Consider the following 18,327-nt stretch of genomic DNA (forward strand, 5'->3'; position numbering starts at 1 on the left):
GCCTATAAGCACTGGTGCCAAACCACATCTGCACAAGCCCAGTACTTTGAGATGTCGCTCGCGATGTGTGGCCCGAATGATGTCCCAGAGTTCCCCAAGGCTGGGAAACCTTGTGACAGGAGCCAGCCCAGATCAAGGAGAGTGAGGAGGCAGTCCAGTGCACCATTCTGCCATCAAGAGTTTCACCAACCCTTTCCAAATGACAGACAAGGGGCGCCTCTACTCACTCGCCTCTGGTGCTCCTGTGTCCCTCAAGGTTGAGGTTGATGTCCTCCGTGCTGAGGCTATTGGCAAGGCTGCCAACAAGGAGTTCACCGGTTTCAGGGTGGGTTTGAGACAAGCTTCTTCGACCCCCATCAAGAAACTGCTGACGATGGAGGTCTGCAGCATGACGGTCAAGCACTCAAATCCTCAGACACATCCTCAGAGGGCAAGTCAAAGCAATATATATGTTCTATGCTTTGATATATTAATTTGCACAATATCCTATCAGAATCACATGTTTAGCTTAATGCTCTGGTGCATTGGTTGTACTACAGTATACTTGTCCTTGTGTTGCAGCTCATCCAGTACCTGGAGCAGAGCTACCTCGAGTGTCAAGTCACAGGTCTGGGAGGAGCCGCTTGATCTTGATGAGCTGATGTGCTACCCCCTCTCACCTGTCCCTCACTCCCTGGGCACTACTGTTGCATTCTTTGCTAAGGCCAACAAAGCCGCCATTCGGCACCTCCTCTTGGATGATATGACAGATGAAGTTCCCTACCCCAATTATTCCATCTTACTCCAAGATGGGAACGTCCTCTTTCATGCCCTCACAAACTGGCCTCATACATTTGGAGCAATCGGCCTGCAGATCCTGGACCAGATGGTGGCCAAGAAGTGGTTTGCCAAGATGTGTCATTTCAGGTTGAGGTCACAGAGATCCATACCCTCCAGTTATACCAGCAGGAGACTGACAGCCGGGTTGTGCCCTACCTGCATCATGTGGTCAATCTGGGCTTCAAGTTGGATTCAAGCACGTGAGACACAGGTCAACCTGGTCAGTAGCAAGATGCTCAAGAAGATTCTGGGAGAAGACGAGACCCACAGCAGCAAGTCCAGGTGTAATGAAAGTGCGTTTTTCGGCACTCGCGTGGACATCAATTCAGGATAGCCGCCAAACAAACCTCATGGGCCATTAGCTGACCTTGGCAACATGAAAAAATTTAACTAGACACTATTAGGGTCCTATAAAAACAAGTAACAAAAAAATTCCATCCATCTATCTATCTATCTATCTATCTATCTATCTATCTATCTATCTATCTATCTATCTATCTATCTATCTATCTACATATCTATCTATCTATCTATCTATCTATCTATCTATCTAAAGACAGAAAATGCATGTTAATTTTGTGTGCTACAGACGTCATGTTATTTAAATAACTAGTGCATACCCATTCATTAGACTTACTAAGACATTTCAATGGCAGTTTAACAAAATGTCAATGATTCAGTCCTTAGCGTCGCTGTTCCAGATATTCCTTGTGACTCAGTCGCTGAGCCCTGAAGCCCTGCCCCCCGCTGGCTCGCCGTTTATTAAAAAGTTTATTAGTGTCACGTGTCCAAATTGCACCAAATTCGATATTGCGTTTTCTTGGGTCCCCAGCAATACACCCGCTAGTGTGAAGTAGATCAGATGAAGTTATCGAGATAATCAAATATATACTGTACATCCATATATACAGACAGACAGAGATTCCTGACATTATAGTTTGATAATACTTAACAACCGAGTTCCGTTCCTAGGACCAGGTCATTAAGTGAATTGGTCGTTAAGCGAAGACCCGTGTTATTTCACAGTAAGGGGGCGTGGCCATTGTGAACGCTAGTCTAATGAATACTGACAGACTGCGGGAACGAGACTGAGAATGAGAACAGTGATGCGCACACAGACACCGCACACACAGCGCGCACATCACGGTATTGTACGCAGTGTACAATACAAACTGGTCAGAGAGCTGGTCCTAAGTCCCAACGGTCGTTAAACAGGCAGGTTAAGTGAGGAGTACCTGTAGTCAGATAAACAGTAAATCTCTGAGTTTCTCTTTGAGTTTTCATCAATATTATCTTCACTTCAAACCATATAACTCAACTTCAAACGCAAGAAAATGTACAACAAACTTTAACAGTTATGAAAAAAAGAAAGAAAATTAAACATCTTTAGCTGCTATTGTGGTTGATTTCATTAGGACTAAACTTTAATCCGTCAATTCCCTCTTCTTACTTTGATGCTTAGATACATATATAGATACACACCTGCATGCACCACACACAGTTTATGCCTTCAGGCTTTCTTGAGCGGCCAAAAACGTTGTACAGTATGCACAGGATGTTAAATGTGTAACCTCGTAGAAATATGCCTCTGTTCTGTGTGCTCAGACCTGTGCATACACAATAACCTGGAACAAAAAGGTCACGTTATACAGTAGCTGACTGTACCTCCCCGTCCACATAGTCACACCGAAGTAAGTGCAAACAAATCAGGTCCACCGTACATCTGATACAAAGGTATTTCGACACCATCCATCTATCCATTCATCCGTCCAACCATCCGTCCATCCATCCATGAAGCAGCCTCGGAGCCTTTTGGATGATGTACATCTCTCTTCAGGTGCTATTACTTTCATATCGTATTGCAGTGCATAGAATGTTGTACTTAAAGGGGGCCTATTATGCTCATTTCCCCTCCCTATATTATTGTTCTGGGACACCCACTAGAGTGGCTTTGCATGATTCACAGTTCAAAAAATACATTATTTATCTTATTCTGGCCCTTTACGCAGCCCCTAAATTCAGGCCCTGCTGAATTTTAGCTCCTGTCTCATTAAAGCCCACCCCCTCTTCTGATTGGTCAACTTCTGGAAGCCTGCCGAGGGGCTTACTCACTGTAAACTTTCACTGATTTCACTTTATTGGTCCACCAAAATCTGTTTCTGAACAAATCTAAAGGGGGGAAAAATAAGCATTCCAGTTGCTGAATCTTCACTCATATTTGATCCACAAGACGTCATTTAAAAGTTTGTTCCGACTTTCACCGCGGTGTCGGACCAGCGGACACATACAGAAAAAAACCCCAAAAATACTTATATTTCCCTTGTCTGTAGTTTTAAAGACAGTTGGTATTAATTCCAATTTCTTTTAAAGATTTGTGCTGGTCTGTTTTTTTCTGACTTGTTTTGTCGTATTCCAGGCTTGTGGAGGAGACAGACACCACACTTGGACTCCTGAACACGAGGATTTTTTGTTTCATGTAAACGTTGGAAAATAAAATGAAATAAAATTAATAAATACATCTACAATAAAACCACACTATTTTTTTATTGGTTTTGGTTTGTGAAACGCACAGCGGATTGGATGGAGCAGATGACCATATAAAGAAATATGGGATGAAAGTAGAAAAAGCCTTTGGAAACTGAGCGTTTTGTTCACAGTGATTACTTTGTCAATTATTTACGTCATTATTTGACACTTTGGCCACATCTAATATGAACACCCCACATTTTAACATTATATGTATGACAGAGAATAAGGAAATGCATAATAGGGCCCCTTAAAAAAAATGTTCTTTCGATATTTAACTCTGATATTGCCAGTTTCAAACAATTACAAAGCAAACTAACATTTTTAAGAAGACTTGTGCTGGAAAATGAGATGGGCTAAGTGAAACACAGGGTAAGTGCCTATCTTAAGATGCTTTCACACATGAACTCTGGACAATATCCGGATAATTCAGGTCCGGCAATTTTCCAGAGTTTCCCTTTCACACATGTAGCACACAACCATAGATTGTCCGTGTCAGACGCGTTCACACCAACTGGAAATACTCTGTTTGGTTTAGACGAGGGGTGGCGCCTGGGTACAGCGTGAAGGAGGCAGGACATGATGCAGTGACGCATGACGCTGCAGAGTTTTTACAGCACACCCAAGATGGTGGACGAGGTTTAGCGACTTATCAGTAATTACTTTTTTGCGTTGATATGAGAGTGCTTCGTATTACACCGGACTCATTTTATGATTTTTTGGATTTTGTTTTATCTAGTTCTCATGGCATGTTTGACGGCATGGATGTGCCTGTGATCAAAGGAAGGCCTTGTGTTTGTGATTCTAACCGGAGCACCACTTCCACTGAAGTGGCAATTTGAATAAAATGAAATTAAAATTTTTACAGTTTTTTTGTTGTTGGTTTGTTACTTTTACAATTTAATACTTTCTTGTTTTGTTCCTATTTTTTTTGTTTTAAACAAATTAATAATGTTTTAACCAAATTTTGATTTTGATTGCCATGTAAAATTGTAGACCCTTGTTTCCTTAGTTGAGATTTTAGGTTAAGAGATATGTTGTTGTTAAATTTTTATATAGTACAATTTATATATCATAATTATACTGGATAATAGTAGTGTTTATATTGTTAAGATGTTATGAATAAAACATATTCTATTTAATCACATTCAATAAAGTTTTGTCATTGTTTGCCCAAAATGTATTTCTGGTCATGACATGTTGCATGGTGTTAGTTTGTGACATAAAAGGTAAATGAACCAAACAGCCATGTCTCGGGTCCCATTATAAAATTAAAGTCTACTGTAAATCCTCACTCTATCACCAATTCCTTCCTATCATCTTTCGAAACAAATGCAGCTACTTTTTTTGCCCCCAACCTCAAGGACCAATATAATAAAAGTAATTTACAAGGATACGGACATAATGATTCATACTGAGCAATCCTAAATCTGCAGTTTGATAGATCCAGTCCTGATTTTGATAAATATGAACATAAATCCTGATTATTAGGAGTCCATCCCGCAGGGATAGAACACTATTGTTATTGTTCAGATTTGTATTATTATTATTCTCCCTGGTGCTTTTCAGGCTTGAAGTGTCTGGAACAGGCCAACTGCTGGAGCTACCAACATGGTTGAGGTCTCGTTAGAACCGGGACATCGCAGACATCTCGTGGTTCAAGGAGGAAATTGGAGTGGAAGTGGCCGAACTTTCGTTAGTTTGTGGATCAAGACGCTTTGTGACATCATCATCCAATTTGTTATAAATGTGCAGGTTGCGGATAGGAATGCACATTCGCACCATGGACTCCATCGCTATGTAGTCGCTGCAGACTGCGTGTGTATATGTGTGTTTGTATGGGTGTGAGCATGTGTGTGTATCGTCTTACCTGCTTGACTTTGGCGGGGCGTTCTATTTGATATTTTATCTCTTTTGCCCTTTTTGTAAATATGAACGCATTCTGTTGGCATCTAACCCGGTGCTGTGTCCCTCATTTTGCAGCATTCAAGCCAGTCGTAACACATAAACTGTAGGAGTTTAATAGAGTCCAAAACATTACGTATTTGTGTCCTCACACATGGAGTTCGCTTGCAGCTTCACGGCAACGGGTCTGAATCGTGTTTGTTTTATTTAAGTACAAAAAGTTAAAAAAGTTTATGAAATGTCTCTGAGGGACATGCAGTATTTAATCTGTTTGAATGGAACTGTGTTGTCAGGAACTTCCACATGGAGAGACACTGTGAGGCAGGACTCTGTGGACTACAGGTAGTAGACAGCCACCTTCTCATTTTTACGATAAATTGATAACATAAAAACAGTAATATCAGCTTATTAGTAACTGCGTGTCACCAGGACTAGTAAAACTTGCGTCACCACGTCATTACACCAGCAGATGCTGCGTTCAACGGGAACTCGGAAAAAATTGTTTTAGACGTAATGCTGAAGTAAAGACGAGCTACAGCACAAACTAATGCTATGTTCCAATAGGATGGGCAATTGGTGCCGATACTGGATCGACACCACCTGATAAAAGTGTATTTCTGTCTGCAGCTATATTTATTATTATTTTTAAATGTAGTATTAAAAGTAGGTTAAAGTAGAAAGTCTCCCAAAAATGTCTGAAGAATGCTCTTAAGTACATTAATTTCAGCAATTTGACCTACATTTGATGAAGATGGAGGAATCTCGCCCATTTCATGTGAGAAAGTCTCACCCCTGCATGGAAATTTTAGTTTAAAATAATGACAACAAATCTAGATCTAGATCTGTCCACTGTTAAACCTGACAGTCGAGCTTTTGATCCACGTGTGCGCTCAGGGCTGTGGCCTAAAGCACTAGAAAGACACACACACACACACACACACACACACACACACACACACACACACACACACACACACACACACACACACACACACACACACACACACACACACACACACACACACACACACACACACACACACACACACACTCAGGTTATCAAGGAGGTTATCACCAAGACTTTCCTGGATGTAAACACATGGAAACGACCCATTAACCCAGCTTCCTCCATCTGAGCTCCTCAGCATTGTTTTCTTTGTAGATTACGGTGACAGGCTTTCTGGCAAACTCCATTCTCCTCAAGAAACGCCATTTATCAATGAACAATTACAGCAAAATTCACAGATTTTCATTAATTTCCTCCATTGTAAATGCCTTGAAAAAAAAAAAAATCACCTAATCTACAGCAAACAGTCACTTTCACAAAATCACCAAAATCATTGTTCGTTTTTCTGTTATTGTCACCTGAGCAGAAAAACAGGCAACGACAATAATAATGATAATATACAAGACAGGACTTGTCCCGGCTGTCTGCTTTCATCCTGAATCCCGGGCTCCCGGCGCTAAGTACAGGCTTACACAGCGTCTGGGCCCAAAACAAGCTCAAATGACAGAGCACCATGTCCCCGTGGCTCTGGTGAGGTAAGCACATGTGTGAGACTGGATGACAAAAGAGTCTCAGTTCCATTTTTAGCGATGTTTGGCAGTGAATATTACCTGACAATGAACGGTTTGCTCTATATTTTTATCTAGAAGGCAAGTGGTATTCAAATTGTGGCGTACAGCGATATTGCGTGAGAAAAATAAAGTAGACCTTTGGTATATATTTTAAGCACTAATTTAACATGACTAATTACATTTCATGAAATGTCTTTATTTCATGTTTGTACATATGATAGGATAATAGTTTAGGGGTTGTATTCATTAGTCAATTGAAAAAAAAAAAATTAAAACAAAATTAAAACAATTATTTCATATCTATTTTTTTTATTTTCCTTATTTATTAGGGGTCCAGCCATTCTTTTTGTTGGGATTTTTATAATGATTTTTGTTCTTGGCATTTTGTGGTCCAAGTGTGATCCACATCGATCTATAATTGCAGCAGGAATTAGTGAAAAACCGTTGCAAATTTACTGGAACCAGCGGAACATTGGCGTAGCATGATGTATTTGTGGAGTGGGGTGCTTTGTGACGTCATCATCCAATTCTTTATAAATGCAGGTTGTGGCTCTGGGAGGGGGGGTGTATATATATATATATATATATCTATATATATATATATAGATATATATAAAAAAAAAAATTTTCTTCTTTGTTGTGCACAAATGCTCGCGACCAAGCTGCAGGAAAAATCTTGAGAACTGGACCTTTTGTCCTCCATTTCTTCCTAATGATGCTTTTCTAAGATGTTGTTTGTTTTGATACTGAAAATCCCTTCAATTATCCTACATTAAATGTAAGCCTTTAATGCTCTCTGAGGCTGTCGCTGTTTTTAGTGCTAAACGAATGTACGAACTAATTGGCCAATGAAGAACCGACGCTTCCACTGTGCCCTTGAGCAAAATAAATGATACATTTTGGTGAGCCCCAGTGACCTGTGCTCTGGATCTGGATTCCGCTGCAGATGTGTGCATGGAGCGGATAAACACAAAAAGTTCACAAATTCCTTAAAGCTGGAGCAAATAGACGATAAAGTTATTGGAATGTAAATACGGTACGCTATCAATGGTAAATTCCTATAATTCCAGTTGACATGCTTGTAAACATGATTATAGGGGGAAGAATTGTGAAGTGTGGGAGTTGCTCCAGTACTTTTTTTTTTACACATATTTACTGATGGTTCGTCTGACTAATCAATTCCCTAGATGTTAAATCCAGTTCAACACGTTCCAGTAAAGAAGTTAACAGAAAGGGCTGGATGCAAGTTTCCAGAGTTACTGATACTGTCACGTCACAATGGATTGACCCCCCCAGAAACATAAACTTATCACACAGTTTTAGAGTAGCTAGGATAACTTTTTCAGCGGTCTTTCCACTGGTGAATAATAGAATATTCAGATTCACAAGAATATTTGCAGTTTACTGTTACTTTTTGGTTTATTGTCATTATTGTGTTACTGCTTAAATTCCTGAGGTTTACACTACTTAACTTAAAAAAAGGGTTTATTTTCCATTATCCTGACATATATTATTGTATATAGTTAGTTAGTTGTGAGGTTTATTGTATATTCTGCTTTTTTTCCCATATATTGCCACTTTTCACATTTTTATTTATTTATTTATTCTGTTGTTTATTATTAAGGGTCCAGCCAGAAGGGCAGGAACCCGATTGTTTTCGCTACAGTATTATTCTTCTGCCATTATCGCCGGCCAGATGGCCTGGCGCTCAGAAACCGCCGAACCCATGGACACAAATGAATAAGATTTGTATTCAGGGCAGTCCGCACATGCTGTTGTCCAAGGTTGATCCACTTTGGACTATATCTGTAGGAGGAGTTAGTTAAAAAAAAACATTTTTCTGAAAGAAGGAACTGGAAGTAGTGGAGCCGATGTACTGGGGGTGGTGGAGCTGGGGGGACGGGCTTGGTGGAGCGGTAGGGTGGGGCTCTGGGGGTGCTTTCACATATGCTCACCATGGATACTATAGTATCTGCAGTGGAAAAATAAGTACTAAAAGTACTACTAAAGTACCTGGTACTAAAAGTGAGTAGAGTTGAGTTTAGTTGAGTTGAGCCGCATAGCACCGTATTGGTGAACATATTATTTGTGATTAATGTGGGGTTTCCAGTTTACGTTGGGTAGTCGTATGTTTGTCATCTATTTCCATTTTTTGGCTTGTTTTCACATTGGTACAATTGCTGCTACTAACCTGGACCCCGTGCATTGTTGCCTGCTGCTATATTTATTACTGTTGATGTAAGATTTACAATTATGCATGTGTGTGTGGCAGTCTCACCTACCACGGCGCCACCCAAGTGGCGTGTTCTGGCACAAAGACAAGGAAGACGGGGGCTGTCAACACCAGTTTATTGTAGAGAGTGGGCCAGCTGGAATTGGCCGATAGCATGTGTCATGACACCGGCTCCTTTCCTGAGTGAGTGTGGGGATGGCGGTTTTACCTGCTGCTCGTTACACCGACCAACCACCGACCAACGAGCAACAGCTATGCAGCCAATAACCTAGATGCACCAATTACCTGGATCCATGTCAGGTGTCACGTGCTGCTCAAACCACACCATCCCCACACCACAATATGTGTATGTATGTATGTGTGTGAGTGAGTGTATGAGTGTTTGTCTGTCTGTCTGTCTGTCTGTCTGTCTGTCTGTCTGTATCTATCTATCTATCTATCTATCTATCTATCTATCTATCTATCTATCTATCTATCTATCTATCTATCTATCTATCTATCTATCTATCTATCTATCTATCTATCTATCTATCTATCTATCTATCTATCTATCCTCACAAAATGTCATTCCAATTACCCCCATTATGGAAAAGAAAGAGACAGCAAAAACACAATAGACAATGAAAGAAGGGGTCAGAATTACATTTCCCGACGTTCTGGGAGGACACCTCCAATAATCGGTCCTTTGTGTTGGTAAGATGACCCAAGCGACGGAGCTCTGTAGTCATGAGGTGCAGGCTTTGTGTGTTGGCTCAGCGATTGTCACCGTTGCCTCACAGTAAGAAGGTTCTTGGTTGAAATCTGACTGTGTTTAAACCCCCCGTGAATTTGATGTTGCTTTAATATGTAATATGGTGGCATCTATCTTAGCAATGATTTTCCCCCTGAGGGATGAATAAAAAATAAAAAATTAGGTCTTAACGCAGTAGAGGCTCCACTCAAACCAAAGTTTATTAAAAGCAGATGGGATGCCTCACCATAGCAAAACACTGTAATCTAGTTACCGAGGTCTCTATAGACAGGGGGGGCAATTAGGAAATATACCTCCGCCCACACCATCTCCACGCTGACCTACTAGAGTGTAGACGCGCAAAGAGGTCGGAACTTCCCCGGAGCCGTTGAAAGTGCAGATGATGACAGCTCAAGTCAGGACTTCCGTGAGAGCAGAGTGGGAAACCCTTCGAAAAGGTGGAGCAGGAATGGTGTAATCAGGCACCGTTTAAAAAAAACAACTCGGAACTGAGGACAATTACTTGGCCATGGGGCGGGAGGCGGAGGCGACAAAGTAAAACATTTTAACGGTCTTCCAGGTTGGACCCTCCTCCGAGGAGTAGAACACCTAGCACATTGCACTGCTGCCTCACAGCAAGAAGGTCCTGGGTTCGATTCCCGCCTGGGGCGCTGTTGGCACCGTGCTCCGGCGGTTATCTCCCAAATAGGAGCCTTTCTGTGTGGAGTTTGTATGTTCTCCCCGTGCTCACATGGGGTTTCCTCCACCTCACGTCAGTAAGGACCCCCAACAAAAACATGCACCCATCATTGTCTGACCAGCAATGGACACTTATCACCTGGTCCCCGGGCGCGTCCACGTCTGCTGCCCACTGCTCCTGGCTGTGCCCCCAGAGGAAGGACAAGCCAGGATGGGTCAAAAGCAGAGGATCCATTTCACCGGCCACCATCAAAGCATGTGCATGTGCGTGTGTGTGTGTTGTTGTGTGGTGTGTTGTGTGATAAATAAAGACTGTTTCTTCTTCTTCTTCTGTTTCTTCACAGTTTAAAAAAAGGGGGTTTCTTTTCAGGCTCGCCGTGCATTCGGGCCCTTTTATGTCCGCCCGGTAATTGTCGGGGAGCGCTCGGGAGGAAATTGCGCTCGTAGTCAGATAGAATCACGGATGCCGCCGTTCTCCCTTTGCCCTCCGAAATGTGCGGAGCAAAAGCCATCAAAACAAACAGTGGCCACAATGACGACCCCTCACGTGACGCTGTGGATTTGCATCGGAGAGATGGTTTGTGAGCAGGCACCGCGCGGTCACCCCTGTCTGGTCCATCACTGGAGTCTTTGTTCTGCCCCCTTTTTTAACTCAATTTAAAGAAATACAGACGAAGGTGGGGGATGCGGAAGGCTTCACGGCGACCTTGGGCTGGATTTAGCGAACGTGAGGTTTGCTATTAGAAACCTCACGTGCCGACCTCTTCTCCCGGACGAGACGGTTCCACCTTGAAGACGGGGGTCGTGATTCCGGGTCACTGAGACGGCGATCGAGGGCTGGTTCTCAGGGAGAATGCCACTCTCCCGAGTTTTGTCGCCGAGAGTAAATCCCCAAAAAGCGCGGCCTTGAAATGAAACGGAGGAAAATGACGTCCTCTCTCTTTCTGGCACTGGGAGACAAGGGTGGAGACGGGTCGTTCTGGTGGAATAAATTATTTCCTAATCTAACCCAGATGTCGCTTTTTGTTATTCTATCGGCCCCGGAGTTATGAATTCAAAAGAACAGAGTGTATTTGAAGGGAGGGACCTCTAGGCGTTGAATCCTCTCTCTCTCTCTCTCTCTCTCTCTCTCTCTCTCTCTCTCTCTCTTTCTCTCTCTCTCTCTCTCTCTCTCTCTCTCTCTCTCTCTCTCTCTTCTCTCTCTCTCTCTCTCTCTCTCTCTCTCTCTCTCTCTCTCTCTCTCTCTCTCTCTCTCTCTCTCTCTCTCTCTCTCTCTCTCTCTCTCTCTCTCTCTCTCTCTCTCTCTGTGGACTAGTAATAATTTCAGCGACCGTCCAAGACATACACGCTCCAGGTCGTCCCCAAACAAGAGCTCCTCGGCTGCTCTCTCTGAAGTCAACATTCCCAGGCAACAGGATGAGGGAATGATATTATGGGAAATGTGGCCCTGGATGCTTCTCTCCCCATCAAGTCAAATGACGTGTGTCGATTACGCCCATTTTGGTTTTTAGAGCTTAGAGAGTTTATTGTGCGGAATCACTGGGTGTCATGATGTTTTACTCCATATAGGTATGACTGTATGTATATGTATGCGACGAATAACCTCTTGAATCTTGAATCTCTTGAATCTTGAATCTCTTGAATCTTGAGATACCGAAACTGAGGTTGTTGAGTTACCCCAGCAGTCAATTGCTTGCAAGACTAACTGAAATACATCAGAGATGTATTGCCTTGGGGTGGCTACAGAAGGAATCACCAAGCTGGTTACTAATGGTGCATTACATTGAAGTCAGAACTCGGAAAATCCAGCCTCCTAAAAGTGCAAAGGATTTACGTCGGAATTGCTGCTTCATGAGCTGATCTTTGAGTGACAGGTACAAGTTTGCTCACTAGCTGTGAAATATTTAAGGTGCATGTAACACATGTGATGCATAACAATTGTCCTGTAGGGCACTAGTGTGACGGGCACTTTTCCAAACCGTAGGGGACGACTGCAAAGGGAAAATTGTACAAAAGTGTACTTTTTATGGCAGCTTCAGAGCACATCTTTCCCACTGTGCATCAATGCCTCTGTTTGGTTAACCAGTTGTTGTCTCACATTATTGAACTTTGTCAGTTACGCGTGTGTGTGTTGCCTCTGACGTCACAGAGGCGCCATTCTGTGGGTTTAGTTGCAGTAAACAGCACAAGTTTTCAATTAAGTCCAATATCCAACCCATTAAATCATCAAAGTGGATTCAGCATTCAGCGTTCAAATTGGGCACCGGAAGTTGGTTGATTCAGTTTGGGGATGATTCCGCGGAACAAAATGATCTCTGCGGTCCGGAAGACAGCCCGGCAGGCTCGTCACGTTCGAAAACTGGAAACTGCTCTCGCAAAAAAAAAAACAACCTCTGGTACAGTACCACAGAAGTGCGGGAAGAGAAAGACAGCTTAGAAGGTGTGGTGCCAAGGACGATATGGTAGCCTGTGACAACCAAAGCTGCACTGTTGGGTGGTTCCGTCTAAGTTGGGTGGGGCTACAGCATACACCTGCCAAAGCAGACAGATGGCTCTGTTGTTGTTTCACCCACACCCAAGCAAATGCCTAGCAATGCTGTTCTATTTATGCTGTTGATATATTGTCATATATACAGTACATATTATATAATATATACCTATTCATATATGCACATTATTTACATAATTCACATTGTTTATATTAATAATTGCAATTATCCGTATATGTTATAATTTATATATATGTCTTGTCTATATGTAAAGTCCAATTATCCTGTGCAATTATATTTTAATACTGCGCAATTCCTGCTTGTATCCTGTACAATCCAATCTTTGTGCCATTATTAACCTCTACAGCACAATCTTTTATATTTGTAGTATTATCCTACACACAATATGTGTATTACAATCATGTGTGCAATTACCCTGTGAGATTATCCATCATGGTCATATCTGTATAAGTGAAAGCTGGTGTGGATATAGTGCATATCGTTTTTAATTTTATTTTAATTATATTTTACTTTTTATTGTCCTTTATAACCCGATCACTCTTTTCGTTTATTTTTGACTCTTGAGCTGCTGTTACAAGTGAATTTCCCCGGTATGTGATCGATAAAGTGTATCTTATCTGGATGCCGCTCATGTTACTTGCTCCCGGTTTACGTATGCATAGCACTCCTTCACACTAACACAGCATCCATTGTTTTTCTCTAAAAACACATCACTACTTATACATACCTCCTCAGAAAACCACTAAAAGTCGTATGTTCCCTCATAGTCTGAGAAGATGTGCACCTTACAGTTCTACTTTTGTCCAAGTGTCACTTTTTGAAAAACACGTTTGTTCTGCGACGTGGGACGTTCGAAAGGTGAACGACCTGAGAGGGTTTGAGTGTGCAGAAATGCAGATAAATGAACCATTAAACCTCAACCTGTCTTCACCACATTTGCTTTCCTTCTTTTATTTGGCTGTCAAAGTGTTGATGACAAGAAAACGGTCAAGGACCACCCATTTATGAAAAATGTCAATACATCCTATACTTTATTGTACATGCAGGACAGGGTGAAAAGCAGTTCTAAAATGCACAGCACGAGCCTGCAGTGTGCAGTGTGTCTGTGCGTTTCTGCTGCAGTACCCGGGCGTCTGTGGTTTAACGTTACTAGTGTGGCTAATCCAGAGCCACGCATGGATATAATGTTCACGCTTCCTACTTTAGGAGACAGAAAACCGGCACATTTAGTAACGTTACTTAAACAACAAATCTCTCATGAAAATGCAGAGACAGCAACACGACCGGAGATATCTTTTGCGAAAGTGATGTTTTTGCATCCCACCGCTGCATCCCGGGGCCAACCGAGGCCCTCTTTGTTTATGTCCTCGACCTGCTGTCCACAACCTTTTTCCAGGTGGGAAACCTAAAAATTATTTCATGTGTGGTCAACTTTTCTACCTTTTCCCATCGTGGGACTTATTATTGCAGCTTTTCACACAACACAGGCGTACCATTTCGCAAATAAAAGGACGCAAACGCGTGAGCCCCACACAGACGATGCTCCCTCGACAAAATACCCAGAAGATGGCGATTATACCTAAAATGCACGTTAATCGATATACGTTCGATGACATCACAGAGCATTTTAAATGGGGCAGGGTGTTATGACATCACAGAGAATTTCTCGTACGTTTTCTTTTTTTTTCTCCAATGGGAAAAGACGGCGCAAAATGCATGCTGCGTAAAGTTCTAACTACTGTAGGGGATGTTTATTAAGGGATTCAATTAAATTTTGGTGCGACTTTTACTGACTGGAGATGAGCGCTGTCATCTGGAGGAGTTGTAGCCAGTAGCGTAACATGATGGTGACAGGAACAAATATTTTTTTTTGGACCCCCCCCACCCTCCAGCCCGCACCTGCTGTGGGGGTTGTTTATTTCTATAAGGAAATGGAGTAAAATTAAATACATCAAAAATAAAAACACAATGTTTTTATTTGCTTTATTTGGAGGAACAGGGCACGGGGACGCTCAGCGGAGCAGAGATGGTGGGCAATCATTTCGCCCAGATCGCTCCCTCTCCGCGCCCCCCTCAGGATGGCGCCCTAGGTGGCCACCTATGTCGCCATAGGCCCACACACACACATCTGAAAGCACACAATTGCAATGTCACTGCACCATGACTGTGGTGGTATGTTCAGCGCCATACCTGTCTGGTGTTGTATTATTAAAATATCTAGATCTATGGAAAAATTTATTTTTTCGACGTGCTGTAAATATTGGCATTGATATTTGGTCCACTTGCACAACGCTCATCATGGAATGGGCCCCTAGCGACCACTGGGCCCCAGTGCAGTTGCACCGGTCGCACCGTCGGTGGTACTTACGCCACTGGTTGTAGCAGTAAATGTACAGTATTTGAAAAACAAGGGGGCTCTTCCAGGGATGGACCTCCCTCGAGTCCCCAGTTACCCGTTCTGCGTTCTGCTTTCTGTCCACTTTCTGTTATCAGGCCTACACAGAGCAGCTCTGACAGGCTGCTCAGATAGGAAACGTGTCCAAGGACAACAACAGACTTAAGGCAGATTACATCTTCTTTCTAAAAAAAAAAACATTGCGCATTGTGTTGGTGTGTTGGTGTATTGTAGAGATACAAACACAATTAGATAATTTGCTACAAATCAGACGTAACGAATATCAGCCATTAAAGACCAGTAGCTAATCTTTGTCTTGCATTATAGAAATTGCCCAAACCCAAGCTGTGAGGCCAATCATACCTCCAGCTTTTAACATGCCCAGCAGCGAGCACTTGGCGGCGAGTCGAGCCAAATGTAATAAAAGCAAGCTGGTTCAAATGTGCCGGAGAGGGAGAAGACGTGCTCAGCGAGAGGCGTGTTTTTAATACCGGGGGTCAACCTGATCCATGTGATGTCACCGGGGCCCCAATCGAAACAGCATGGGAAAACAACAACCACATGCCGTGGTAACCTCTACCGTGGCAAATGGTCCACGTGGGGTTCAACGATAAAGCGAAGACAAAGACGGCTAATTTGAAAACGCATAAATATAATTATCTGCGTGCGATCAAATTGAATCTTAAAACGCCTTGGAGCGATGCCAAAGGGTCATCGGCTTCATTTATAATCGCCACTACAGATCTCAAGTTGACCCCCACGATTTGGGCCACGAGAAAAGCAGCTGTTCTGCATTGATTTTTGTTTTTTTTCCTTATATTTACACTGCATAACAAGGACAGAAACTGGATCGCCGCTAAGCCGCTCTTCACCTGGACCCCAATGAAAGAGCCGGTCGTATTTTGCTGCCCGTGAAGAGCCTCCCTACGAATCCTGAAATCCTCCTGATACAACATTGTGTAACTCTTGGACGGTTCGAGTGTCAGGCCCTGCGGGGGATTATTTTTATTTTTTATTTTTTTTGTCGACATCCAAGACCAACAAAATCACTTTGCAAATTCCAATTGAAGATAAGTCAATGCAAACACGTTCCTTTTCAGCCGCTTCCACGTCTGCATAAACTGAAGGACTTTCCCAGGCTCCAAAAACCCTTCACTGCTGCCACCAACATCGACTGTGAGGCCCGTCCCCAAAGTGACGGGAGACCTTTTTCTTATTTTACGCGTCAACAATGATAAAAGTTAGATTCACACAAGAGATGGAAAATGTATCAAATGAAGAATTTTTGAAAGTCATCCTTTTAGGGCCTGTTTTAAACAAGCTTTTGTTAATTAAGCCGCTATACTTACCACTCTGCCGCAGTTTCTCACTCGGCAACCTCCGATAGGGGGAAAGTCCAAACCCTTAATAAAAATGTAATTTATCAGATAGGATAATGGATTAAATCGTCTTTTTTTGAAACAGGAAATTCACATTATAGTCCCGGGTGTCTTTTAATGTTTATATTTTTAAACATGATTAAAGCTGCGATACATACTGTAGCCTAACGGTGGCTACTCTAGGCCAGTCGGAAGTGGTGCAACTTCCTGTTTCTAGTCTCTTATCTAGCGCACAGCCAAAAGAGCTGATTTGTGGAAGAGCCAAAGTGTAAATAAAACCTGATAAAATAAAATGCATGGTTAGTGAACTTTTTTTTTTTTTTTTAAATAGCATAACATATAGGAAACCGCCCGACAATATTGTGATCTTCTCGTCTTTTTTTTAAAGGCTTAAATGTTTGCCCCATTGGACTGCATTGCATCACAGTGCGAAGCCGCAGCAGAGTGGTAAGTCTCTCAGCGGTGAAGCGTTTAAACCTGTTGTGTTTCTAAACGGGGGCGTCAGTCACCACAAGTACAGTTACTACCGATTGGAAGTCTGAACGGAACGTTGGCCTATTTGTGCCACAAATGACATATGGAATGTTTTATAGCGGTGGCGTTAAGAAATTGTCTTTAGGAACTGTGACTTTAACAATGACACCCTGACGATCCCCCACCGGGTCACACACACACACACACACACACACACACACACACACACACACACACACACACACACACACATACACACCTGAGCGTTCACCACACCTATTCCCTAGCAAAACAGCGGGCAGTGATACATTCCTAGAACCACCAGAGCAGATGTTTGACAAAACACACCTCACGGGTCCTGGAGTGATGTGGAACAATGACTTGTTTCATGGAAGGTTGAGACATATGTGTGCCAAGCAAAATAATGAGAGAGATAAAAAGAGAAACAAAGTGACAGAGAGAGAAAGAGAGAGAGAATGAGAGAGAGAGAGAGAGAGAGAGAGAGAGATTTCATTGTGACCCAGCTGTGGCTCCTATGAGGGTGTGTCTAAAATTCCAATACCTTGCTTTGTTTTTGCAGCTCCTAAAGGACAAACAGCAGAAAGAAGGTGTTTCCAAAGGGCCGAGCCGGGGATGGGTCAATATTTTCGAGGAATTTGATCGTCAAAAAAATAACAATCCTCCTGTTTCTAGGGCATTAAAAGGGAAACTAAGCAGCAGACTCATTTCACGAGGCTTTTTTCAGGTGACTTTGCAGTGAAATATCAACGGTTATGAACGGCAGGAATGGCCTTTCCAAGCCAAATTACAAATGACAAGTTATTCATTTTATACTGGATAGAACATTGAAAGGGAGTATTCCCACTTGACAGGAAAATTTGGGTTTTACCTATTTGTGTTTTCACAAAGAGAGTATCTAGCAGACAAATTCTGTCGCTGCAGCTTCTGTGAAGAAAATGTAAAGCTATGCTGAACGTCAAAAAGGAGAATGTAACAAGTGGATTTCAAACTCAAGAATAGTTTTCGTTGGGATTTGGAAAAAGGAAAAATTGGAAGGACCGCCAACAAATCCGTTTGAC

This window comes from Zeus faber (genome assembly GCF_960531495.2).
Source record: "Zeus faber genome assembly, chromosome: 16".
Taxonomy (NCBI): domain Eukaryota; kingdom Metazoa; phylum Chordata; class Actinopteri; order Zeiformes; family Zeidae; genus Zeus; species Zeus faber.